The following is a 24,961-nucleotide window of genomic DNA, read 5'->3' as shown; positions in this document are numbered from 1 at the left end:
CAATTTCCTGGGTGGACACAACTGAAAAATGGGGAGGGAAGGTAGTGGTGGCCATTCTGGAGCAGGGCTAGCATCAGACTCTGGCTCTGGACCTAGTCAGGCCTTCCCATTACAGCCCTTAAGATGTGTGGGGAACTGGCCCTGAGACCTCACCACTGCACAGCCCAGGGAACCAGGGACATTAGTAGCTGGTCAGTTCAGCCATTCATTTCTCAGGGAGTTTCAGTGTAAGACAGTAGTGGGGGGAGAAGCGGAGGACAGAAAGCAGAGTAGGGCAATGACAGCAAAACTTCTGGAGGCAGCCGGACGTGAGACCCAGCTCTGATGTGGCCACTTACGAGCTGTGACCTTGGACGTGTTATTGGTGGGCCCTTGTCTCATTTATGAATTGCGGGTGATATTGTCAGCTGTAGTGAGCCTTGTGTTTTTGGTCACCTGGGAACCATTCCCCCTTGTTAACGGTATCCTGGGTTTCCTCTGGGAACCTCCCTGCCCACTGTCAGCTTGTGTGATTTGAGAAGAGGGCTGATCTCCCACCCTAAGCCCCAGGGGAGGGCCCCAATCAGCATATCCCATCCCACACCCCCACCCCAGTGACCCAGAGCAAGCTAGGATCCGTCAGGCCTAGGAAAGCTTTCTCTCATTCCGGACGTGAGTATGGGGAGACGTGGGGTTGCTGCAGCCATCCCGCACTTCCGAGGAGAGACCTGTCTGCAAATGAGCTTCCCCTGAGGACTGCAGCGCCAAGCTCAAGCAGAGGACCAGTCCTGGTGACACTGTTTGAACCCTGAGACAAACAGCACCTGAAGCCAACCAACTCCTGGGAATTACAGCTGTGTAAGCCAATAAATTCCCTTTTTGCTTAAGCCAGCTTGGGTTGGGATTTCTGTCACTTGCAGTCAAGTGTCCTAAGTGATCTGCCTCCTCTCAGGGTTGGTACAGGTTCACGGAGCACATCAAGGGTTTAGCTGCCATGGAGCAGCAGAAGCCACAGCAGTTGGGGTGAGAGGGACCCAGCCGCCGGCTGGAGCAGGTGCAGCAGGCAGGCTGCTCGAGGGCCTGACACCTCGGTGGCCAGGGCTCCTCGGCTGTGACCCCCCGCGGGGCCCTGTTCTTCCCAGCAGCAGGGCCACGTGGGCAGCCTCCCATCCTGTGCATTCATGCACCCGAGGCCACCCAAGAATACATCTGTTCTCTGCCCCAGTGTCATTTATTATCTGCAGCATGTGTTCAGGGGACAGGGTGGATACCCCGTAAGGTTTACACAGAGAAAGCAGGGAACGCCAGGATGGTTCCTGTTGGTGGGAAGGACACCAGGGGCAGGAGTTGAGGAGCTGGCGTGACGGGATGAGTGTCCAAGGCCAGTCAGGGGTGGTGGAGGGGGCGGACGGTGGCCTGGCTGATCAGGCCAGGCCTGGTGTAGAAGACGAGCAGGAGGAAGACGGTGGTCAGCGCCGCCAGCAGCAGCAGGACACGCCAGCACCGGCGCCAGACGAAGGAGACGGAGGTCTTCAGCGGGTCCCAAACCAGTTGAAGGAGGTTTTTGGGGTGGCTGCGGGAAGCAGGTGGTGTCGGAATGATGAGGAAGCCGCCCGGCTGCCCCCTCGCCCCTCCCCCAGGCTCTGGCCCTGCCTCCTGCACCACACCGCCCGCACCCTTGGGCTTCTCCGAGGGTTCCGGCTCCTTGCGCCTCTTTCCCACTGGACGTTTCTCAGCCTCCTCCACGGTCAGCAGCTCAAACCCTGCCTCCACCTTCCCCTGGAAAAGGGGTGAAGGAAGCCAAGTTCTTAGGCCGGCTCAGGCCTGGCCCCTGCCTGGCCCGGTTCCTGGCCTGGCCGCACCCACCGTGAGGATGTAGACGTTGCCTCCCGAGTCCGCGAACTCTTAAGGCTTCTGGCGGCCCTTCCTCCTCTTCTTCCTCTTCTTCTTGCCAGCCTGAGCCTCCGGTGCCCGCAGCTTCACTACAGGCCACCAGTCCCGCAAGCGGCAGCAGCGAGACAGATGACACCTTGGCCTGGCCCCATCCCGGACCAGCCACACGGAGCACAGCTCGGGGCCCCAGGCCCCTCGCACCATGTCCGGTAGCTGCAGCTCCAGGGATCCTGCAGGTCCAGAGCTCTCTGGGTTAGGCAGGAGCTCAAGGTCTATCTGAACCAACCTCCCCTCCCTGAGAGTGACACCAAGGAAAGCGGAGCCCAGAGGTAGAAAGTGACAAGATGGCTGAGAGCATCTTGGGGGAGGGGCAGCACAGCGGGATTGTAAATCGGGGCATCCAATGTTAGAATGTGGCGGTCAGGCCACAGCTATGGACCACACACCACAGCCCAAATGTCAGCAGGTTGTCAGACCCTGATGATACAAGGCCCAAGGATGGGACCAGACCGCCAAAAGCAGGGCCTAAAGGCCATGGAGTCAGAGTCCAGTGTAACCCGAGCTCAGGTCAAATTAGAGGATTGAGTGGGAGATTTGGGTGGAAATGGAGGTTATGGTGCTCAGAGCTGAATACGTTCAGTAATTAGGCCAGAAAGCAGACCTAGAGTCTGAAATCCAGGCTTGAGGATTGGGGTAGAGTAGGGAACCCAGGGGAGAGGGGACCGGGCAATGAGGGCAGAAATCGGGGCCAGGGGTTGAGGGAGGAGGGCAGCTAAGCAGGAGCAAGGAAGTCGTTCGTTGGCGGAGATGCAGTCATGGTCCCAGACCTGCAGGACCAGCACAGACGGCTGCCGGAACTCGGCTTCCTCCAGGGCGAAGGGTCCAGGCCGGCAACGGCAACGGACGCTCACCTCTCGCTCGTTGGTCAGGTAGTCAAAGTGGAACACGAAGCGCCCGTTGAAGTTCCCCTCCCCTGTCAGAGAGTTCAAGTGAACGTCTGTCTCCTGCTTGTCTCGCTCCAGCCCCTTCGCCCGGCTGGAGCCAGGGGAAAGATGCAGGCGGAGGGGATGGGCATCCGTGCTGGATGAAGCCCAGAAACCGGCTCCTCACCTAGCCCGCCCCTCCACTCACCACCAGACTGGTCCCTCCACCCAGCTCCAGGTGCCATCGAGGGCTTAGGGGACAGGGCTCTGGCTCAGCCCAGGGCCCAAGCCCCTGTTCGAAATCTCACCTCAGTGCACAGCCATGTGTCCGCTCGGCCTGTAGGCCTACCTTTTCACATAGATGTCACTCGACATCTCTCCAGTGAGTGGGTTTGCATCATCCAGAACTACATCCTCTGTGTTCCAGATGATGACTCTGAGCTCATAGCTGAGGGATGTATTGGGGGAGGGTTTTCAGACTCTCGAGAGGGGTCCTGGGAGGGGCTGCAGGAAGGACCTGGGCCAGAGCCACTGACATGCATTGAGCACCTGATGTGTGCCCAGCCGGGTGATCAGGATGTCTGTGGTCCCTTGAAGGGACAGCCCCCCCCCCAGATGGCACCAGGAATGGTCTGCTGACCCAAGCTGGGCCAATGGGCTTCTCCCGCCCATAAATTTGGAATCAAGACCCTGAAGGGTTGACTCAAAAAGCATCAGATGCAGAGCTGGAGCCACCACAAGCCAAAGTGCTGTGCAAGCAGAGAGACAGTCTGCAGAGAGACACCAAGTGGGGAGGACAGCACGCAGCCCCTGGGGGACAGAAGGAAGGGCTGTGACATTCTTGATCCTACCCCAAATAGCCCTGTCCTTGTCTGTCATGAGGTTTCCTGGATATCTGTTGTTTTCTTTTGCCCCGTATCAATTTCCCCTCACTTGTTGACAGCACTCTGATTTTCTGTTGGTGACTCCCACTCCACCCCCACTACTGTCAGTCTGTGTGATCCTGGTGGAGCGGACCAACCCCTCTCTGGCTCCAGAGGTGGGTACATCACCTACGACATCACCCAGGACTGGCCGGTCAATGCATTACAGCTCCCTGATCACAAAGATTGGTTCAGGAATCAGCATTTGACCCAAGCTGGTCCAATGAGAGTCAGCTCGAGACTTTTGCTCTAACTGGGAAAGATGTGGTTTTTTTTACCTGCTCAAGTAGTCTGGTTAGTAAGATGTAAACCTCCACTGTTAAAAGCCACTCTGACCCCAGACTGTGTAAGTCTCCATGAGAGTGACACCAAGGAAAGCAGAGCCCAGAGGTAGAAAGTGACAGATTGCTGACATCTGAAGTGCACACACCCTCCACTCAGAGTAGCTCAGGTCAAAAGGGGGTTAACTGGTATTTGGACTGTTTCAGTTGCAAGTGACAGACACCCAACTCACAGTGGCTTTTGAAAAAATAAAAGGGAATTTAATGGCTCACCTACCTGAAGCCTGGATCAGCTCTGCCTGCTTCATGGGGGCCCTTGCACAGGTTTTCAGAGCGCCCTTGTCCAAGATGCGGGCTGTCCCAAGATGTGCCCACCCCATGGGAGGACGGACCAGGACTCTCTCTTACCTGATTGGCTGCCGAGGCTTGATGTCAACTGGAGGTGGGGCAGGCACATCTGGGGGAAGATGTCAATCCACACATGAAAGGATCCCTGGGGGCACAGGAAGAGGCTAAAGGGTCTTGCTGGGTCCCACCCCCCCTAACGGCCCTGTGGCCAGAGGCTGTGCCTTGCCCCAGGTGGAGAGAAGAGCTGGGGTCAAGAGGGCAGATCCTGGGGTATGAGGATGAAGGTGGAGTCTGAACTGGGAATTCCAGGGTTGAGGTTAGCCTGAGGGTTCAGAGATGAGGCCCCAGCAGTGGAAGGTTGAGATCAAAAATAAGATCTAGTGTTCCCAGGTCCAGATCCTGGGAATCTGGGGTAGAGGTCAGGTTGGGAGTGCCAGGTCTGAGCCTTGGTGGCCCAGGGGTGGGGATCCCTCAGAACCAGAGTCCAGGGTGTGGGTGTGGGGTCCAGGATGGAAGTCCAAGACTGGAGTGGGGATGCTGGGGACCAGGATCAGGAGCCAAAGTCAGAAGTGGCAGTGCCCAGGTGGAGGTCTTGGAGAAAGGGCATCCTGGGGGCCCAGGTCCAGGACCAGGTGGGAGTCCTGGGGTTCCGGGGTTGGGTGCTGAGCCCTCCTTCAACTGCAGCAGCCCTGGGCTGTGGCGATGGTAGAGGGGCCGTGTTTCTACATGCTCAGGTACCAGCTGGATCCCAAGCCCAGGCGTCTCCTGCCAGCGCCACAGCACCAGAAATGCCTGAGCCTCCTCAGGGACCTCACTTGCCACCTTGGAGTCCCCACCACCTGCAACAAGAGGTGTGTGAGCTTGGGTTCCGCACAGTTCCCAACTCTCCTCCCTTCCTCCCCCTGCCCTCAATAGACACTCTAGGCTGAGGCAGCTGCTGCATTGGACAAACCCATGGGCTGGGAGGGCAAGTCCACAATGCACAGAAAGCTTTAACAACTTCTGCCAGTGAAAAGCCAGCAGTCAGGGGGACAGTGGGATTGGAGGCTTTGTGGCCTTTGTGCAGACCTTGTTTAGAGAACAGACCACTGGCCATATATGAAGCATGAGCTAAATTCTGCATCCATATTTTATGTTGTATGGGACCCCTGTGTCCCCAGTTAGCTATGGCTCTGAGGGGTTCACTAGGGCTCCCTGGAGATCTCACACTCAGCAACAAAGACCATTTTCTCTCCACTATCATCCTTACTCAGCCAAAACTCACCTCCTCTGCTTGCAGAGGGAGGCGGGCTCTTTGTGGGGCACACTAGGCTGGGCACCAGGGTCCCCCTGTACTTTGTTCTTCCATCTTGCTCCCTCTGGGCTGTGGAGAGGGGCTGGTACCTGGGGGCAGGGTCTCTGGCGGTGTCAGAAAGAGTTTGCTGCCCACCTTGACAGCCCCGGCTCGGTATTCAGGTCGGGGGAGGCCACAGGGTAGGCACAGCACCGCCAGGATCTGCGAAGGCCGAAATGCGTCACACCAGGCACTGTAGCCATCCCTGCAGCAGAAAAGGAATGTGCCTCAGTTGGATCCAGCATATGAACGTACTTGGGCACGGGCAGGGATGGGTGCCCTTGAGGACCTGGGATCCAGGTTTGTAACTCCTCTCCGCAGTGAGAAGCCTGCACACCTGAGACTGTTTTCTTATATATTTTATAATTTGGGATTGTGAACCCAAATTTGGTTATCTAAATCTAGGGAAGTCTGTGAAGCCTGATTTGGGACTACTTTAAGCCAATCTCTCAACTTTGAGTTTTGTGGACTAAGCAGATAATAAAAATTCAAGTCTTAAATCAATGTGAGGGCAAAACTCTAATAGTAAATCCTCAGGGAAGACATTTTTTCTATTTCCCCCAATTGGAACAGAGGCTGAGATAGACCATTTACCTTACAGGCTTCTTTCCCAGTGGGTGGGCTTCCTTTTGCCCACCTTTCACTGAGAGTAGAGCCCTTCCTGGGTGCTGCTTCATGCAAGGGTCTTGGTTGTGTCTCCCACCTTGTATAGGCTATTAGATATTAGAACCTAAGGCTTGGGGTCCAGGTATGGACAAATCCTCTCAAGAGAATCTGACTTCAGGGCTTGTTCAGGGATTCCTGCTGTTTCCTCATTTTGGCCCATTGGGAATTCCCTTTCTTATGAGCTTAGCATTTGTTTAAAAGATTGTTTATCTAGCATTTCTAGATCTATTATATCAAGAATTTATTTCAGACCATCTGGTCTGCAATGTTGCTAGAAGTAGAAGGTCCAGATGATGTCTACTATCTAATGTATGCACTAGGATGCTTACATTATGGTAGAAGCATGCCACAGAATGTTTCTTTAAATTACATCTTAGTCAGAATGCCTATATGTAAACGAGATGGAAGTACAGCATCTGCTCTCTGCCGGGAGTGAAGGGGTAGCAACCCACTCATTCCCCTCACTCCCTGAGATGCCTTTAAGGCAACTTCAGGGCCCTGTTGAGCACTGTATGAAGACTGCAGCAATGGGAGGACCTGTACAAAGGTATCTGATGACAGGCCATCACAAAGCTTTACAGAGTTGTGCTCTTCCTGGAATTATACTCCCCATTCTATGAGACTAGAACTACAAATGAGGAATTAGGGGACCTAAGCTCTAAATTCAGGTTCTGCTGTGAGCAAGATGTGTAACCCTGTGAAGTCTCTTACGTTTGTGCCTAAGATTTCCCATCTGAAAAATGAAAAAGCTGGACTCTGATCCCTTCAGTCTGTAGGTTTTGTGTACATTACCTTTGCCGGAGTTAGAGGCATGCCAGGCCAATGGATGCTCACCTTTACAACATATACTCTGACTAGAAGCTTGATGGGCCGATTCTGTGGGATCCCCCTGGAGATCTGGGGATCAGAGAAGGACACTGCCTCTGATTCAGGGTAAATGAGGTAGGAGCCCTGGGTGGGATGGGGGGGGTATGGAGCAGAAAAAACACTGGTAAGACAGTCTTCCTGCATCCCCACTTGTGCTCCCTGGTCCCCCATTCCTTCCCCAAACATACCTTGAACTTGCCCACAAGGTTTCCAGACCCTTCTTCTCCATCTCCATCCTGACCCCCTTGCCCTCGATACAGGGGAAACACATTCAGCCAATCTTCAAAGTGGTTAAACTCTTCTTCCAGGGAGCTGTTGTAAGTCTGAAAGGTGAGGGCCTCGGTGACAGCTTGATGTCCAGAATCCGAGCAGAATCCCCTCTTCCAACACCCAGTTACCTTCAGAGTGGCGATTGCTTTTTTCTGGGACACAGAGCCTTGACTTCAGCCTTACCCTGGTCTTGGGCTTCCCCATCCACAGAAAGGAGATTGCCCCCATCTGGGAACAGCAGAAATGACCCGTTAGAAATACTGGTGTGGGGGTAGGGAGGAAGACAGAAAGAGGAAAAACAAGAAAGCCAGTCTCTTACCTGAATCCCCAGCATCATCCATTTCGTTCTCATCAAAGTTGGTCTGAAATCAAAGCACAGGTCAAAGATTCTTCCCTACCCTCTACCTCCTTAATCTACCCCTTTTCCAGGATAGGGAGTTGGAAAACTTTAGCTCAAGTTCCAGCTGGGTAAGCCACTTGCATTTTCAAAGCCTTAGTTTATCATATAGTCCTGATATGTAACCACCAGGTACATGTGGCTATTGAGCACTTGAAATGCATCTGGTCCAAACTGAGATGTACTGGAAGTATAAACTACACACCAGATTTTACAGACTAGTATAAAATAAGACTATAAAATATCTCATTATTGAGTTTCCCTGGTGGCACAGTGGTTAAAGAATCCACCTGCCAATGCAGGGGACACGGGTTCGATTCCTGGTCCGGGAAGACCCCACATGCCACGGAGCAACTAAGCCTGTGCACCACAACTACTGAGCCCACGCTCTAGAGCCCGCGAGCCACAACTAGTGAAGCCCATGTGCTTAGAGCCCATGCTGCGCAGCAAGAGAAGCCACCACAATGAGAAGCCCTCATACCGCAACAAAGAATAGCCCCCGCTCACCGCAACTAGAGAAAGCCCACGCGCAGCAACAAAGACCCAACACAGCCACAAATAAATAAATAAATAAATAAATAAATAAAATCTATTAATTAAAAAAATCTCACTATTAATTGTTTATGATGGTTACTTCTTGAAATGATACTGTAGATATACTAGGTTAAATAAAATATATTATTAAAATCATTTTCATCTGTTTCCTTTTACTTTTTTTGATGTGGCTACTACAAAAGTTAAAATTACATTATGTGGCTCACACGATATTTCTGTTGGACAACACAGCTCTAGATAATGGAGTTAATAATCCCCAGCTTCTCAAATTGTTGTGAAGATGAGAAAAGATGGCTGTAACAAAGAGTTCTGAAAACCTGCAGAGCTCCATGTTTGATGAGATCCTTCTTCTTACCATTTACCCTCCTCTGTCTCCAGCCCCTCAACCCCCAGAACCCTGTTCTGCTCCCACCTGCTCCTGGAGCTCCTGTAGAGATGCATAGTACTTGGACCACCAGTCGAGCTCTTCAGGATCTGGGATGTCCTCCTCCAGCTCTGGGCCTTGATTCAGGAGGCCTCCCAGAGGGAGCTTCTTCAGAGGAGCCTGAGGGAGCAAGAACTCAGTGCCTCTAACCTAGCACCACCCCAAGCCCCGCCAGTCCCTTCTCCACCCATCCCCCATACTCCATCACCTTTAGGAGCTGCCTGGGTATCCCCACTTCAGCCAAGAAGGGATCCCGGGACCTCTGTTCTGAGAGGGGATAAAAGACACCAGGAGAAGGTCAGGTAAGTAGAAGTCAGACTCAGTGCTCCACTGGAGGGTCCCCTGGAGCCATCTCAGCCAGGAACAAGACGGACGTCTGTCTGGTGGCCCCTAAGGGGAAAGCCCCTTACCTTGAGGTACCTTGGACACCAGGTCCCCTGTCTCCTCCTCTCCTTCCTCCTCAGGGGGATCCTCCTGACCCCGGAGTGTGAATCTCAGCATATGGGGGACAATGTGGGAACCCACGAGCACTGTGCGGCCAAAGGCCCAGCGCTCAATCACCAGGATGCTGAGGGGGGCTGCGATAAGGCTGCTCTGGCAAGTCCTGGGGGTAGGGAGAGAGGACCTGTGTCTCTGCAGACTGCGGGGGGAGAAAAGGCAGCAGCAGAGATAGATGAGAAAACAGTGTAGCTAAATATGCATTCAAAGCTCACAGCCTCACTGAGTCATCTCTGGTGAGTCATTGCTTTCTGAACCCATTTCCCAGCTAAAAAGGGGACACAATCCTGGACTGGAAAGGCTATTGTATCAAATGACATAACAGTACAAAAGTACTTTGGAACCTACAAAGCGCCATCAGAAATATGAGGTTGTTGTTGTTATTATCATTATGTAAAGGACCAATGCTCAGTTTGCTAATATAGATTTAGACCCATAAAACTATGTATGCCCTTTAATCCAGAAATTCTATATCTATCAATGGATCCTAAGCAGGGGGCGGGGACAACAGTTATAATACTGTATTGTTGGCTTTATTTTACGTATATGTGACAGTTACAGCACAAAAGGGGGAAGAAATTAATGGAGCTATAATGGAGAAAAGTATTTCTATTTTACTGGAACTAAATTAGTATTAATCTGAAATAGATTGTGAAAAATCAGTATGCATACTGTAATCCCTAGAGCAACTACTAAGTAAATATCAACTAAGGAATTAAAGCAGTATACTAACAAATATCTATGTAATACAAAAGAAGGCAGTAAAGGAAGAACGAAAAATATGAGACTTATAGAAAACAAATAGCAAAGTGGCAAATGTAAATCCAACCATATCAATAATAACATCAAATGTGACTGTATTAAACAGTTCAAAGACAGAGATTGTCAACTGGATTAAAAAAAAAGATGCAACTACATGCTGTTTAAGAGATGCTCTTTTGTGAGATACATATAGGTTGAAAGTAAAAGGATGGGGAAACATATGCCATGCAAATACTAACCATAGAGAACTGGAGTAGCTATATTATCAGACAAATAGTCTTTAAGACAAAAAAGAGAGACAAACTAGAGACAAACAAGGACATTTTATAATGATAAACAGATCGATTCATAGGAAGCTATAACAATTAGAAATATATATGCACCTAACAACAAAAACTGAAAATACAAGTAAAAAAAGACAAAAAAATAAAGGGAGAAACAAACAATTCAACAAAAGTTGGAAACTTCAATACCATATTCTCAATAATGGATAGAACAACTAGACATAAAATTCCCAAGGAGGCTTTTTTTAGGAAGGCTTGAATAATACTATCAACCCAACTTGACCTGACTGGTATCTGATATAGAACCCTCCACCCAACAACAGAAGCATTCACATTCTTTTCAGGTGCACAGTGGGGAGAGGGGTGTTTTCCTCAACTTGCACTATGAAATGGGAAATGAGACGAACACCCCCTAGAAGTTCAGTGAGCAAAGTGCTTTCAGTTTCATCATCTTATAGTACAATGAAGTTTTCAAACTGAAAACTGCTTCATGTGAAACAGAGTCATGAAATAGTGTGGGGTTTTTGTTGTTGTTGTTGCTGTTGCTGTGCTCCCCCTTGCAGTCGAGAACCACTGTGCTTTGTCCCAGTCCCCACCTTGCCCCGGCACAGCACTCTTCAGTTTACAGAGCCCTTTCACCGAGATCCTTTCTCTCATTGGCTCCTTATAGCAACCCTTTCGTCCCTTTTTTAAACAAACAAACAAAGAGAAAAACTAAAGCTCAGATCAGACAAGTGATTTGACAAGCTCCTGAGTGACATTGCCAGAAGTTGACTCCAAAGCCCATACTAGAGTACAGTAATTACAAATTAAACAAAGAATGTATTTGTCTTCATAGCCCCTGGTGTCTCAGGTTCCTTTGGACTCACAATTCATGACTTTTGGCTAATCCACTTAATCAATAGAGCCAATAGAGCACAACCAGTTCATGAATTAATCCAGGGATCAGCCAATTATTGCCTGTAAACCAAATCTGGCCTGCTGCCAGTTTTTGTAAATAAAGTTTTATTGGAACTGCCATACTCATTCATTTCCTTGTCGCCTATGGATGTTTACATGCTATGATGGCAGAGTTGAGTAATTGCAACTGAGACTGTATGGCCCACAAAGCCTAAAGTATTTAATATTTGGCCCTTTATAGAAAGTTTGGTGACCCCTGGGTTAATGTAACATAACCAGCCGGGAATTCACCATCCCACTGCCCTCTTTCATTTCTCAGCCCAGCACTTCTGGCCTCCAACCCATGTCCTCACCACTGTCAGATGCCTGACGAGCTCAGTGAAATTGGGGTTCTCACGGTAACTGGTCAGGACCTCGGACTCCACTCGCCGATCGGCCACCTCCAGCACAACCTGGGCTGCTCCACCTCAAACAGATGCACACGGCCAAGGCCCCTCAGACCCGACAGTACCTGGGATTGGGGAGTGGGAGATTCAGGGGCCTGTACCTGACTGAAGGACACCCAGGTGTAGGGAAGGGAGGGGGATAAGTGCCTGGTGCTACCTCAACATGGAACTCCCTAAGCACCAGGCGCATGTGCGGTGGCAGGGATAGGTGTCCAGAGAGGGGCTCAACCAGGGAGGTCAGGTCCTGGGGCTCCACATCACTAGGTACTGAGGGCCGAAGGGAACAAGAGATCAGAGGTCAAAGAGGAATCAGGCCAAAGGAGGGAAAGCCTAGGCTCAGGGAAAAGAAATGGAGGACTGCTGGTGAAATATAAAACCAGAGGAACCTGGCAAGGCTGGATTGATGGGAGGGGGGTGTCTCAGGAAACAGCCATGTACAGGAAGGAGGATGGGTGTCTGAGGCATGAGGGTCAACCCGGGCTTGGGTTCTCTGGTGTTGGAGGCCTAGCAAGGTGAACCTAGGGTAGGTCTACTTCAAGTGTTACCTGGAGTCAGGCGGTCCCAGGACAGACCTGCAGCCTGCATTCTCTGGGGGTAAGGGAGTTGGAGGGGTAACCCGGGGACATCATCACATCCCTGGAGCTGGATGACCTAAACAAATGGCAGAAGCGATCCACGGTGTGTGCCAGCTAGACCACAGCACTCTGACCTCAAGTCGGCTACTGTAGTCCAGTTAAATGAGTTCAAAAGGTGGTGATGAGCTCCCGGGCTGCCCGGGGGCCCCTTCCTCAGGGGGAAGAACTGCAACTCAGGACGCTGGTAAGGGTCCTCCAACAGCTTTACCCTCGGGGCGGCCAGTGTCCTGCCCAGGAACACAGAGGGGCCCTTCGGGGAGCAGGGCAGTGAAGACAAAAGTAGAAGAGGCTCAGCAACCCGGGGAGGGCACATCAAGACAAGAAGAGGGGATCCTTGGGGGTGGGAACCCAGGTGGAGCCCAGGCCACACTCACAAACTTATTGTGGTCACAGACATTGATGATCACTAGTGGGGGCTCCTCCTGCAGGTGCTCCCTCTTTCCGTCCACGATTAACTGATCAAACACCACGAGTTCATCCTATAGAGGGCTCAGCGTCTGCTCCAGGACCTTGAGGGGATGCAGGGAAGGAGGCAACAGCAGTCGTCAGAAGAACTCCTCACCCCTAAGACCCTCTGGTTCTACGCCACCCCCTAAATCAGGGCAGTCTGATCCAATATCCTGTCCTGAAAATCCAAGGCAGGAAGAGAGACTTAGGGTTTTGGAAAAAGCTCAGTCTCCATCCCGCCTTGTCTCCCAGGGCCCCTCCACCAACATCCCAGCCCAGCCTTCACCCGTGTGGTCTGGCACTGGGTAGAGATGAGGACTCGAGCAAAGGGGTCCGAGAGTCCACTGTCATCTGCTGCCAGCGCACCTCGGGCCTGGTACAAGTGAGCCCGGAGCTGGAAGTAGCTGAAGTCTGGGGTGGAGAGAAGGAAGGGGTCATGTTAGCTCATGGACCCCTGGAGTCCCTGACCCCAGACCCCTCCGATCCGAACCCCCAGCTGAGCATCTAGCCCCACACCTCGGGCAAATGGAGAACTGGGCCCGCCTGCCCCACGCCCCACACTCACGGTCCCAGTCCAGGCTGAGGGGCAGCCCAGCCAAGGGCTCAGGCAGCAGGTCCAGGGGGAGCTCTGAGGTGCAGGCCTTGGCTTGCTTGCCCAGCTCCAGCCCCAGGAAGAGCTCCAGCTTGGCACGGACCTTGCCAGCGGCTGCCCCAGGTGCCTGCTGCGGGGAGGAAGCATGTTAAGGACCACCTCTTATTACCCCAGCTAGGCCAACCATCTTGCTCCTCCAAGGCAGGCCCCTACTCTCTGCATCACCAGATCCCTAATCCAAAGAGTACTCCTTGGGCTTCCCTGGTGGCGCAGTGGTTGAGAGTCCGCCTGCCGATGCAGGGAACACGGGTTCGTTCCCCGGTCCGGGAAGATCCCACAATCCGCGGAGCGGCTGGGCCCATGAGCCATGGCCGCTGAGCCTGCGCGTCCGGAGCCTGTGCTCCGCAACGGGAGAGGCCACAACAGTGAGAGGCCCGCGTACCGCAAAAAAAAAAAAACAAAAAAAAACCCCCAAAACAAAGAGTACTCCTTGTACCCCACCCTCTTCATGCCCTCCAGCCGACGCCCCATCACCCTTAAACTCCCTCTCATTCCCTATCCCTCCTGCCCCAACACTGCCACGTCCTATAGCCCAGACCCCAGACCCCAAAACTATGCTCTGAGCTTGCTCTCCCCTACCCCACCCTCACCCATCTGTCTCCTCATCCCCCACACATTTAGATTCCCTGTCCCTTACCCCTGTGGTCACAGCTTCTCACCACTAGGGACCCCTGCTGGTGTCTCTCCCAGGGACACCTCGTTTACAAATCTTTTGCCTCCAAATCAGCTGCACTTATAAGGAACTAATTAGTCACTCTCCCATTTTCATAACCCTGCTCATCTGTCAGAGCCTAGTCAGCAAAAGGGCCAGTTCAGGAGCAGAGATGACAGTATTTGGGGTTTATCTCACATCAAAGTTCACCTGGGTAAAGGCACAATCTCCTTTTGGCACTTTGGATAATTAAAAAGAGTTTGGTACACTTTAAAAAATAATAACTTTAAAACAATTTTAAAAGCGAAAAAATGTTTTAATTAAAACTTTTTTTTTAATTGAACAAAATTAAAATTTAAAAATTTTTGACCGGAAACTTAATTTAAAAAAATAGCTTAGAGGGAATTCTCTGGCAGTCCAGTGGTTAGGACTCCGCACTTTCACTGCTGAGGGCACGGGTTCAATCCCTGGTCAGGGAACTAAGATCCCACATGCAGCACGGCGTCGCCAAAAATTATAAACCAATAAATAAATAGTTTGGGGACCCTTGTTGTGCACCACATGGCTTCACCCCAATGTCTGTGCTGCCCTATGAGCCTCAGCCCATTCTAGTCCCAGCACCCCCGCCCCCGGGACCCCTCTCTGTGAGCAGCAGACTCTGGATCTTCCCACAGTCCCGGCCTCGTTTCTCCTCCACCACAGAGAACAGCACATCTTGGGCGGGGATCTGGGCCCAGGCCACATGGCGCCGCCCACTGAGCATCCAGACCAGCACATCCAGGAGGGATTGCTGGGGCTGCAAGCAGAGAACTGGGTTACGGAGGTGAATCTGGAGTTGAGATCACCTGCTCCCACAGCTGCCACTGGATGGACGGACCAAAAAGTCCATCTCCAGCCCTGACTTCCCCCTCAACCCCAGATCCATCTGGCCACCTGCCTCCTGGACATCTCTCCCCTGTGGATGCCCCACAGGCCACATCAGACTCAAAAGTCCAACGTGACTTTTATTTTCTGGTCTCTCTCTTTTTTTTTTAATTGTGTTAAAATACACATAACGTAAAATTTACCATCTCTCAACCACTGTTAAGTGTACAGTTCAGTATGACATTCACATTTTTTTTGTGGGGGGGCTGCCTTGGGTCTTTGTTGCTGCATGTCGGCTTTGTTTAGTTGTTGCAAGCGGGGGCTACTCTTCGTTGTGGTGCGCGGGCTTCTCATTGCGGTGGCTTCTCTTGTTGCGGAGCACAGGCTCTAGAGCGAAGGCTCAGTAGCCACCACTATCGCCCACTCCAGAACTTTCTTCACGGCAAAACTGACACTCTGTATCCATTAAACACAAAGAGACCAAAAAGCCCAACTAGCACTTTTGAAGAGCCTGGAGCAAAAGCAGGGGGGTCGTGAGCAAAAGCAGCGTACTGAGCATGCCCCCTGCACACCACACCACCTAAGGGGTGGGCAAAACACCTAAGCCACCCCTCCGGCCCGACCCCTAGACACACCCCTACCCTCACCCCATATAAGGAACAAGCTCGCCCCGCTTTGGGAAGCGAGCCGGCAAGGAAAACTGTTATTTGTTGTCACTGCCCCCTGCTGCAGCAGGGGCCCCAAGAAAGCCTTGCCTAAAAAAAAAGAAAGAAAAATGAAAAAAAGAAAATGAAAAAAACAAAAAACCCTAACTAACTTTCCATTTCCCTCTCCCAGTCCTGACAATCACCACTCTACTTTCTCTCTATGAATTTGACTACCCTGGGTACCTCATATGAGTGGAATCATTTGTCCTTTTGTGACTGACTTTTTTTTCATTTAGCATAAGGTCTTCAGGGTTCACCATGTTGGAGTCTGTGTCAGCCTGATTTCCTTACTTTTCCCTCCTCTCAACCTGATCTCTCCCCAGTGATCCCCACTGTGTGCCCATTCACATCAGCTAAGTACCTGAGCTGGTGTCAGCCTTCTCCTCCAACATCTAATCACCAAGTCCTGCCAATGTCCCCCTTCCTCACTCTCTTAGATCAACACAGTCCACTCTTGTCCAGACAACTGAGACAGTCTTCCTGTCTTCAGTCTTCCCTTCCAACTCATTCTCTCATGAATGTCTGGCTTGCTCCCATCCTCTGGGTCTCAGTTTAAATGCTGTCTCTGCAGAGAAGTCTTCCCTGACCACCTTATGTAAGCTGGTTCTCCCCTGACCCCTTAGCTTCTATAACATCTTCTTTAGCAATACCTACAGATCATCATTATTTTTCTCATGCATTTAAGATGCATAGTCTGTCTCCCTCGCCAGAACATAAGCCCCAAAAGGGCAAGAAACATGACAGGGGTGGATCCCCAGGGTCTCATACAGAGCCTGGCATAAAATAGGACTTCAAATATCATTGAGTAAGCAAACAAACAATAGCTAGAACTGATCACTCCAAAGCTGACCCTCTCCTTCCCCTATTTAAAATCATCATGCCTTGTAAATCAATAAAGTTACACCATACACAAAAATAAACTCAAAATGGCTTAAAGACTTAAATATAAGACAGGACACCATAAAAATCCTAGAAGAGAACATAGGCAAAACATCCTCTGACATAAATTGTACCAATGTTTTCTTAGGTCAGTCTCCCAAGGAAATAGAAATAAAAGCAAAAATAAACAAATGGGACCTAATCAAACTTACAAGCTTTTGTACAGCAAAGGAAACCACAAACAAAATGAAAAGACAACCAACAGACTGGGAGAAAATATTTGCAAATGATGTGACCAACAAGGGCTTACTTTCCAAAATATATAAACAGACCATACAACTCAACAACAAAAAACAACAAACAACCCAATGGGCAGAAGACCTAAATAGACATTTCTCTAAAAAAGACATACAGATGGCCAACAGGCACATGAAAAAATGTTCAAACATCGCTATTATTAGAGAAACGCAAATCAAAATTACAATGAGGTACCACCTCACACCAGTCAGAATGGCCATCATTAAAATAATTTACAAATAACAGGTGCTGGAGAGGGTGTGGAGAAAAGGGAACCCTCCTATGCTGTTGGTGGGAATGTAAATTGGTGAAGCCACTATGGAGAACAGTATGGAGGTTCCTCAAAAACTAAAAATAGAGTTGCCATATGATCCAGCAATTCCACTCCTGGGCATATATCCAGACAAAACTCTAATTCAAAAGGATACATGTACCCCAATGTTCACAATAGCACTATTCACAATAGCCAAGACATGGAAGCAACCTAAATGTCCATCAACAGATGAATGGATAAAGAAGATGTGATATACATATACAATGGAATACTACTCAGCCATAAAAAAGAATGAAATAGACCTACCTCTCACTAAAACCGACTAAAATGACTTGATAAAATATTTTTAAATATTTATTAAAGGCAGTGGTGAGATAATAAGGATGAAGAATTATCATACCAAGCCCTGAATGAAGATAGGAATCCAGAGAAGTTAACAGAGCATTTCAGCAACTTTTGCCACAAGGGCATTTGCCAAACCTGGCAACCCTGAGCTTTTCATGACCTGACAGTGAGTAAAAACAATATAAAGAGCTCAGATACCATTCAGAGCAGGAGTCTCATGGGAGATACCTTTCCTCCCTAAAAACTAGAACCCCAGGGAATCACACCTTCAGGATAAAGGTAAACCATAACTGAACCTGCCCCACTTTCTCACATCCAGTGATCAACAAAGAGTTGTCTGGCTGAGTGTAGTGGAAGTTGGAAATTGTCCCTGAAAAGAATAACCACAAGCCAATTTTTTTCACTGGGCCTGGGTGTTGCTAAACATCAAATTTCAGTTTAAGGTGATCAAGGGCAGAAGGAAAGTCATATGTTTTCTGGAAGAATGTACCTTTATTCCAGGACTCAAAGAAGTCCCACAAATAATTTTTTGAGGAAACTATAATGAATAGCTCACAGTTTAAAGCAACTAAGCACAGAAGGAAACAACCATGAGGAAGTATCAGCAGAAACAGAGAGTGAAAACAAACCCCCCCAAACCGACTACTGGAATCATCTGGCATTATAAAAACAGCTCTGCTTACTATTCTTAAATGAAACAAAAGACAAACCTGATAAATACTTACTGGGAATAATAAACAGTGAAAAATAACACAGCGGATTTGAAAAAAATAGAACTTACAGAAATAAAAAGTGCAGGGACTTCTGTGGTGGCGCAATGGTTAAGAATCCTCCTGCCGGGGCTTCCCTGGTGGCGCAGTGGTTGAGAATCTGCCTGCCAATGCAGGGGACACGGGTTCGAGCCCTGGTCTGGGAAGATCCCACATGCCGCGGAGCAACTGGGCCCGTGTGCCACAACTACTGAGCCTGCGCGTCTGGAGCCTGTGCTCCGCAACAAGAGAGGCCGCGATAGTGAGAGGCCCGCGCACCGCGATGAAGACTGGCCCCCGCTTGCCACAACTAGAGAAAGCCCTCGCACAGAAACGAAGACCCAACACAGCCATAAATAAACAAATAAATTAAAAAAAAAAAAAAGAATCCTCCTGCCAATGCAGGGGACAGGGGTTCGAGCCCTGGTCCAGGAAGATCCCACATGCTGCAGAGCAACTAAGCTCGTGCACCGCAGCTACTGAGCCTGCGCTCTAAAGCCTGCGAGCCACAGCTACTGAGCCCACATGCCTAGAGCCGGTGCTCATCAATAAGAGAAGCTGCCACAATGAGAAGTCCACGCACCGCAACGAAGTGTAGCACCCACTCACCACAACTAGAGAAAACCCACGCGCAGCAACAAAGACCCAACGCAGTCAAAAATAATTAATTAATTAATTTTAAAAAAAGAAAAACAAAGCAAAAAAAAATGTGCAATGATTGAAATGAAAAATTCAACAGAGGAACTTATACAGCCTCTTGATTTTCAATTAAAAAGCCAAAGCAACTCAACAGGAAAAAGAAATCTTTTCAACATATGGTGCTAGACTATCTCAGTGTCCATATTTTAAAAATAGGATTTTGACCCATATGTTACACCATATGCAAAGACTAACTTGAGAACAGTCAGAGAACCAAATGTCAAATCTAAAACCATAAAACTTTTAGGAAACTATCTTTATTCTCCTAAAAGCATAGGAGAATATCTTTGTGGCTTGGAGGTAGTAAAATTTTCTTACACAGGTAACAGAAAACAATAAACGTAAAAGAAAAATTAGTTAAAGTAGACTTCATCAAAACTCTCTGGAGATATTATTTATTTTAGCTTCTACTGTTCTTTTATACAAAACTCCAGGCACATAATAAAAAATTATAAGAATAGGAAAAGCAAAAAATGTGACCCATGGTCAAGACAAGAATAATCAGTAGAAGTAGACCCACAGATAACCCAAATGTTGGAATTATTAGACAGTGATATTAAAATAACTGTGATAAAAATTCTAAAGGATCTAGTGGGAAAAGTACAGAGTTTAAAATGGATAATTTCAACAAACATAAGAAAACTGGAGCCAGATGGAAATAATTGAATTAAAAAATGTGGGGCTTCCCTGGTGGCGCAGTGGTTGAGAGTCTGCCTGCTGATGCAGGGGACACGGGTTTGTGCCCCGGTCCGGGAAGATCCCACATGCCGCGGATCGGCTGGGCCCGTGAGCCATGGCCGCTGAGCCTGCGCATCCGGAGCCTGTGCTCCGCAACGGGAGAGGCCACAACAGTGAGAGGCCTGTGTACCGAAAAAAAAAAAAATGTGATTGGAGGCTACAATATACCACTTTCAATAGTGGATAGAACACCTATACAGAAGATCATTAAGGAACCAGAGGACTTGAACAACATTATAAACCAACTAGACCTAACAGAGATATATAAACACTGCATCCAACAACAGCAGAATACACATTCTTCTCAAATGCACATAGAACATTCTCCAGGATAGACCATATAGGTGACAGAACAAGTATAATGCATTTTAAAAGATTGAAATCATACAAAGTATCTTTTTTTGACCAAAGTGGAATGAAACTACAGATCAATTATAGAAAGAAAACTAGAAAGTTCACAAATGTGTGGAAATTAAACAACACACTCTTAAACACTGCATCAAAGAAGAAATCACAAAGGAAATTAGAAAATACTTATAGGTGAATGAAAATGAAAATGTAACATAGCAAAACTTATGATATGCAGCAAAGAGGGCTCAGAGGAAAATTTGTAGCTATAAATGCCTACATAAAAAGAAGAAGGAGGGGCTTCCCTGGTGGCGCAGTGGTTGAGAGTCCGCCTGCCGATGCAGGGGATACGGGTTCGTGCCCCGGTCCGGGAGGATCCCACATGCTGCGGAGCAGCTGGGCCCGTGAGCCATGGCCGCTGGGCCTGCGCGTCCGGAGCCTGGGCTCCGCAACGGGAGAGGCCACAGCAGTGAGAGGCCCGCGTATAGCAAAAAAAAAAAAAAAAAAAAAAAAAAAAGAAGAAGGAAGGTCTTCCCTGGTAGCACAGTGGTTAAGAATCTGCCTGCCAATACAGGGGACACGGTTTCGATCCCTAGCCCAGGAAAATCCCACATGTCATAGAGCAACTAAGCCCACGCACCACAACTACTGAGCCTGCACTCTAGAGCCCGTGCTCTGCAACAAGGGAAGCCACGACAAAGAGAAGCCCACCTACTGCAACAAAGGGTAGCCCCCGCTTGCCTCAACTAGAGAAAGCCTATGCGCAGCAACGAAGACCCAACACAGCCAAAAATAAAAACAAATAAATAAATAAATTTATTTAAAAAAAAGGAAGAAGAAAGATCTCAAGTCAATAACCAAACTATATACCCTGAGGAATTAGAAAAAGAAGAGAAAACTAAACCCAAAGCTAGCAGAAGGAAGTAAATAAAGATTAGAGTGGAGAAAAATAAACTGGAGAATAGAAAAACAAAAGAATCAATGAAACCAGAAGTTGGTTCTTTGGAAAAAATCAACAAAATTGATGAGTCTTTAGCTAGACTGACAAAGAATAAAAACGACAATATATAAATACCTAAAATCAGAAATGAACATGAAGGGCTTCCCTGGTGGCGCAATGGTTAAGAATCCGCCTGCCAATGCAGGATACACGGGTTTGAGCCCTTGTCCGGGGAGATTCCACATGCCGCAGAGCAACTAAGTCCATGTGCTACAACTACTGAGCATGCACTCTAGAGCCCGTGATCCACAACCACTAAGCCCACGAGCCTAGAGCCCGTGCTCCACAATAAGTCCGCACACCGCAACAAAGAGTAGCCCCTGCTCACCACAACTAGAGAAAGCCTGCGCACAGCAACGAAGACCCAATGCAGCCAAAAATAAAAATAAATAAATTTATTTTTTAAAATACGTTAAAAAAAAAAAGAAAGTAAGGCATGGCGGGGACTTCATTTTGATTACCACTGTAACCTCAGGGCCTGGCACCTAATAGATGCTCAAAAAATATTTGTCAGGTAAAGTAAAATGATTTTTGAAACATGATATTTTGGTCCCTTTTTGACCCCTAATGATGTCTTAGCTTTTTATTATGGAAATTTTCAAAAATATACAAAATAAGTGACTCCAAGGATTTTTCACCTAATACTGCTCCCAGAGTTTATCTTTTTAACTTACTAACGCTCTTTGCTCCAAGACTTCTATGGGCAGAAATAATTTGAAATAAAATAACACAAAATAAAACTGACAAGAGTCAAAACTGCACCTATTTAAATGTCAATTATACCTCAATTTAAAAAAAACAAAACTGCACTTATTGGGACTTCCCTGGTAGTCCAGTGGTTAAGATTCTGTGCTCCCAATACAGAGGGCCCGGGTTCGATCCCTGGTCAGGGAACTAGATCTCTCATGCCACAACTAAAGATCCCACATGCCGCAACTAAAAAAAAAAAAAAAAAAATCCTGCATGCCACAATGAAGATCTCACACGCGGCAACGAAGATCCTGCATGCCACAACTAAGACCCAGCTCAGCCAGATATATAAATAAACAAATAATAAATAAAAACTGCACTTATTAACATTTGCTATTGATTAAAAATTGACAGAAGAAAAAAAAATCTTCTCGACAAGTGAAATACAGGGACTTCCCTGGCGGTCCAGTGGTTAAGACTCTGTGCTTCCACCGGAGGGGGCATGGGTTCAATCCCTGGTTGGGGAACTAAGATCCTGCATGCCACGCAGCCAAAAGAGAAAAAAAAAATTTTAATAAATAAATAATAATGCTGTTTTTTTAAAAAAATGAAATATGATTTGAACAAATCTTTCATTGAAAGTTCCCTGCCAAAGAATAATTTTAGTAGTAAAATAATTTCAGTAAAGTGAAAATGGAAAGAGTTTAATTGCACCTTATAGAAAATCAAGCAAGGAATTAAACTGGATTAAAGTTGGTTGCTCTTTTGGAGACATAGAGAATGTAGACAGAGAAGAGAGCCTTACAATGAAGCCCTAAGACATACCCATATGAACATTTGGAACATTCACAGGTAAAGAAGATAGAGAGCGAGCAAAAGAGATGAGAAGGAATGGCCAGGGAAGCCGAAGGAAAACCAAGGGTATGGAAATCAACACCAGAGTCTTTTAAGAAGGAGGGTGGGGTCAACTGTGTCCACTGATACTGAAAGGTTGAGTAAGATGAGGACAGAAAAGTGACCAACAACCAAGTCCTTGGCTGAGGCCTCCTCCTTGACCCTCTCTCTAAATGCTGGAGCTTGCCAGGTCCTTAGATTTGTTTGTTTGGGGTTTTTTTGGCCTCACCGAGCAGCATGTGGACCAGGGGTCGAATCCAGGCCCCCTGCCTTGGAAGTGCAGAATCTTAACCATTGGACCACCAAGGAAGGAAGTCCAGATTTTTCCTTTTTTTTTTTTTTTTTTTTTGTTCCCTAGGTGATCCTATCCAATCCCATCTATTTATTTGTGTGAATATTTGTTTAATGTTTGCCTCTCTCTTCAGATATGGAGCTCTAAGAGGGCAAGTCCTTATCTGGTTTTGCTCACCACTCAATCGTCATTGCTCAGCACTGTACTTGGCTTATAATCAGAGCTCAGCGAATGACAACAGACTGAATGAAAAGCGGGACATTTTGTACAACTTCACATAAGGTAAGTGAGGAAACAGCCTAGAGAAGCTGAATAATTTGTCCAAGTTCTCAGCTGGGAAGTGGTGGACTCAAGATTTGAACCCAGGTTCATTTCTACCAGGCTGTACTGCCCTTCCATGAAACACCAGGAAGATCCAGCCAGGTTCATCTTCGTCTCCCACAGGAGCTGCGCCTGGTACAGGGTCAGGGAGCAGCACGGAGCTCCTTAGCTTCTCCTCTTGCCACACAACCCTGGCCCTCAGAGCTGAACCTGAATCTTGGCCTGGGGGCTGTAATGAAAGGCGCCTGGCTCAGGGGCCTTGTTACCACTCCTGTCTGGGTCTGGGTTTTCCCCTCGGAGAAACGGAGCCCTCTATCTAGAGGGACTCTCAGGCTTGGGGGTGGCAGGCTGGGGGCTGACGGAACTCACCGGGGACAAGCACAGATTCTCATCCACTAGGGCCTCCTGAAGCACCAAATGCCCTGCAGTCTGTAGCTGCTGCAGGGATATCACCAGCATCCCCAGAGACCTGGGGGTGTGGCATGAAGCAGAAGAATGACCCAGGAGAATGGTCGCAAGCCACCCTCTACCCCTACTTGCATCCTTGGCTCCCCAGGCCTGCTCACCTGGGGCTGAACACACGGCTGCAGTTGACCACCTGTACAGACAGTCACTCCCCAGCCAGTGGAGCCCCATAGTGTGGCCAATGGAACAGGTGGGAATAGGAGGAGCCCTGTGACACCCAATGCTGGGCTGACACTGACCCCTAATCCAGAGCCTATTCCCAAGCCTGAAATAGGAGCCAACCCTAAAAACTGAGAGCTAACTCTAGGACTCATCTCCTAAACCTGGAACCAACCCTCCCAAACTAGGGCTGATCTGGGGCTAACTACCAATCAAGAACTAATCCCCCCCAGTCTTGATTCTGACTTGCCCAAACTGAGTCTAACCTCTCTATCCAGAAATCAGCCCCACCTCCTGAGACTATACCTCCCAAAGCCAGGAATAAACCTCCCAAACCAAGGATGGACTCAGATGGGGCACAGATCAGCTTCTCCCCATCCAGAATCCAACCCCACTGACCTCACCGATATTTGCTTCTTGACCACAGTGAATTCTCCTTGTTTTCTGGATAAAATCTGCTCAGAATTGAACCTAGTCATTTATCAGCTCCTCCCCACGCACACAAAAAAATCATCCCTCCATTCACCCTTGGCCCAGGGTCTAATCCCCCTGGACTCACCCTTAAAGAGACATAGAAGATAGGGAGGGATAGGGCTTCCCTGGTGGCACAATGGTTGAGAGTCGGCAGGGGACACGGGTTCATGGCCTGGTCTGGGAAGATCTCACATGCCACGGAGCGGCTGGGCCTGTGAGCCATGGCCGCTGAGCCTGCGCGTCTGGAGCCTGTGCTCCGCAACAGGAGAGGCCACAACAGTGAGAGGCCCGCGTACTGCAAAAAAAAAAAAAAAAAAAGAAAAAAGAAAACAGGGAGGGAGGGAAGCAGAGAGTTGGAGACATGGGGCTTGGGGAGAAAGGGGACAGGCTGTAGAGGTGCCTAGGGATGGGGTGAGCAAACCTCACCTCGAAAGCTGAGCCTCACTTGTAGGTCATGGATGCCCGGCAGCCCTGTCAGTCACCACACACACACAGTCAGAGCCATTGTCCCAGGGCCACTGGCTCTGCCTCTGCCTGCTTGCCCTCCTGCCCACCTGCCCACCCACCTGAATCGCCTCTGACTCAAGGGACTCACCCAGCAGGTTCAGCAATCCCTGCCCTTCAGTCAAAC

At 48.8% G+C, this 24,961-nt stretch overlaps 1 pseudogene across 1 annotated transcript; it reads right to left on the bottom strand.

Annotated features, from left to right (window-relative positions):
• Positions 1-964: 964 nt before the first annotated feature.
• LOC308628292 (fer-1-like protein 4) lies at positions 965-24,835 on the bottom strand (annotated as a pseudogene). The gene is made up of 26 exons (XR_014017918.1): positions 24,757-24,835; positions 24,256-24,311; positions 23,799-23,887; positions 23,602-23,701; positions 14,779-14,931; positions 13,397-13,550; positions 13,118-13,242; positions 12,759-12,893; positions 12,445-12,634; positions 11,907-12,009; positions 11,657-11,814; positions 9,270-9,463; positions 9,068-9,126; positions 8,848-8,979; positions 7,803-7,845; positions 7,402-7,711; positions 7,181-7,297; positions 5,731-5,885; positions 5,027-5,186; positions 4,408-4,511; positions 3,145-3,243; positions 2,660-2,907; positions 1,846-2,102; positions 1,656-1,758; positions 1,251-1,552; positions 965-1,150 (listed from the first exon to the last, which is right to left on the bottom strand). The product of XR_014017918.1 is annotated as a fer-1-like protein 4 (transcript).
• Positions 24,836-24,961: the final 126 nt, after the last annotated feature.

This window comes from Mesoplodon bidens (assembly GCF_964165515.1).
Source record: "Mesoplodon bidens genome assembly, chromosome: 15".
In the NCBI taxonomy this organism is placed as follows: Eukaryota; Metazoa; Chordata; class Mammalia; order Artiodactyla; family Ziphiidae; genus Mesoplodon; species Mesoplodon bidens.
This window is presented reverse-complemented; position numbering and strand designations above follow the sequence as displayed.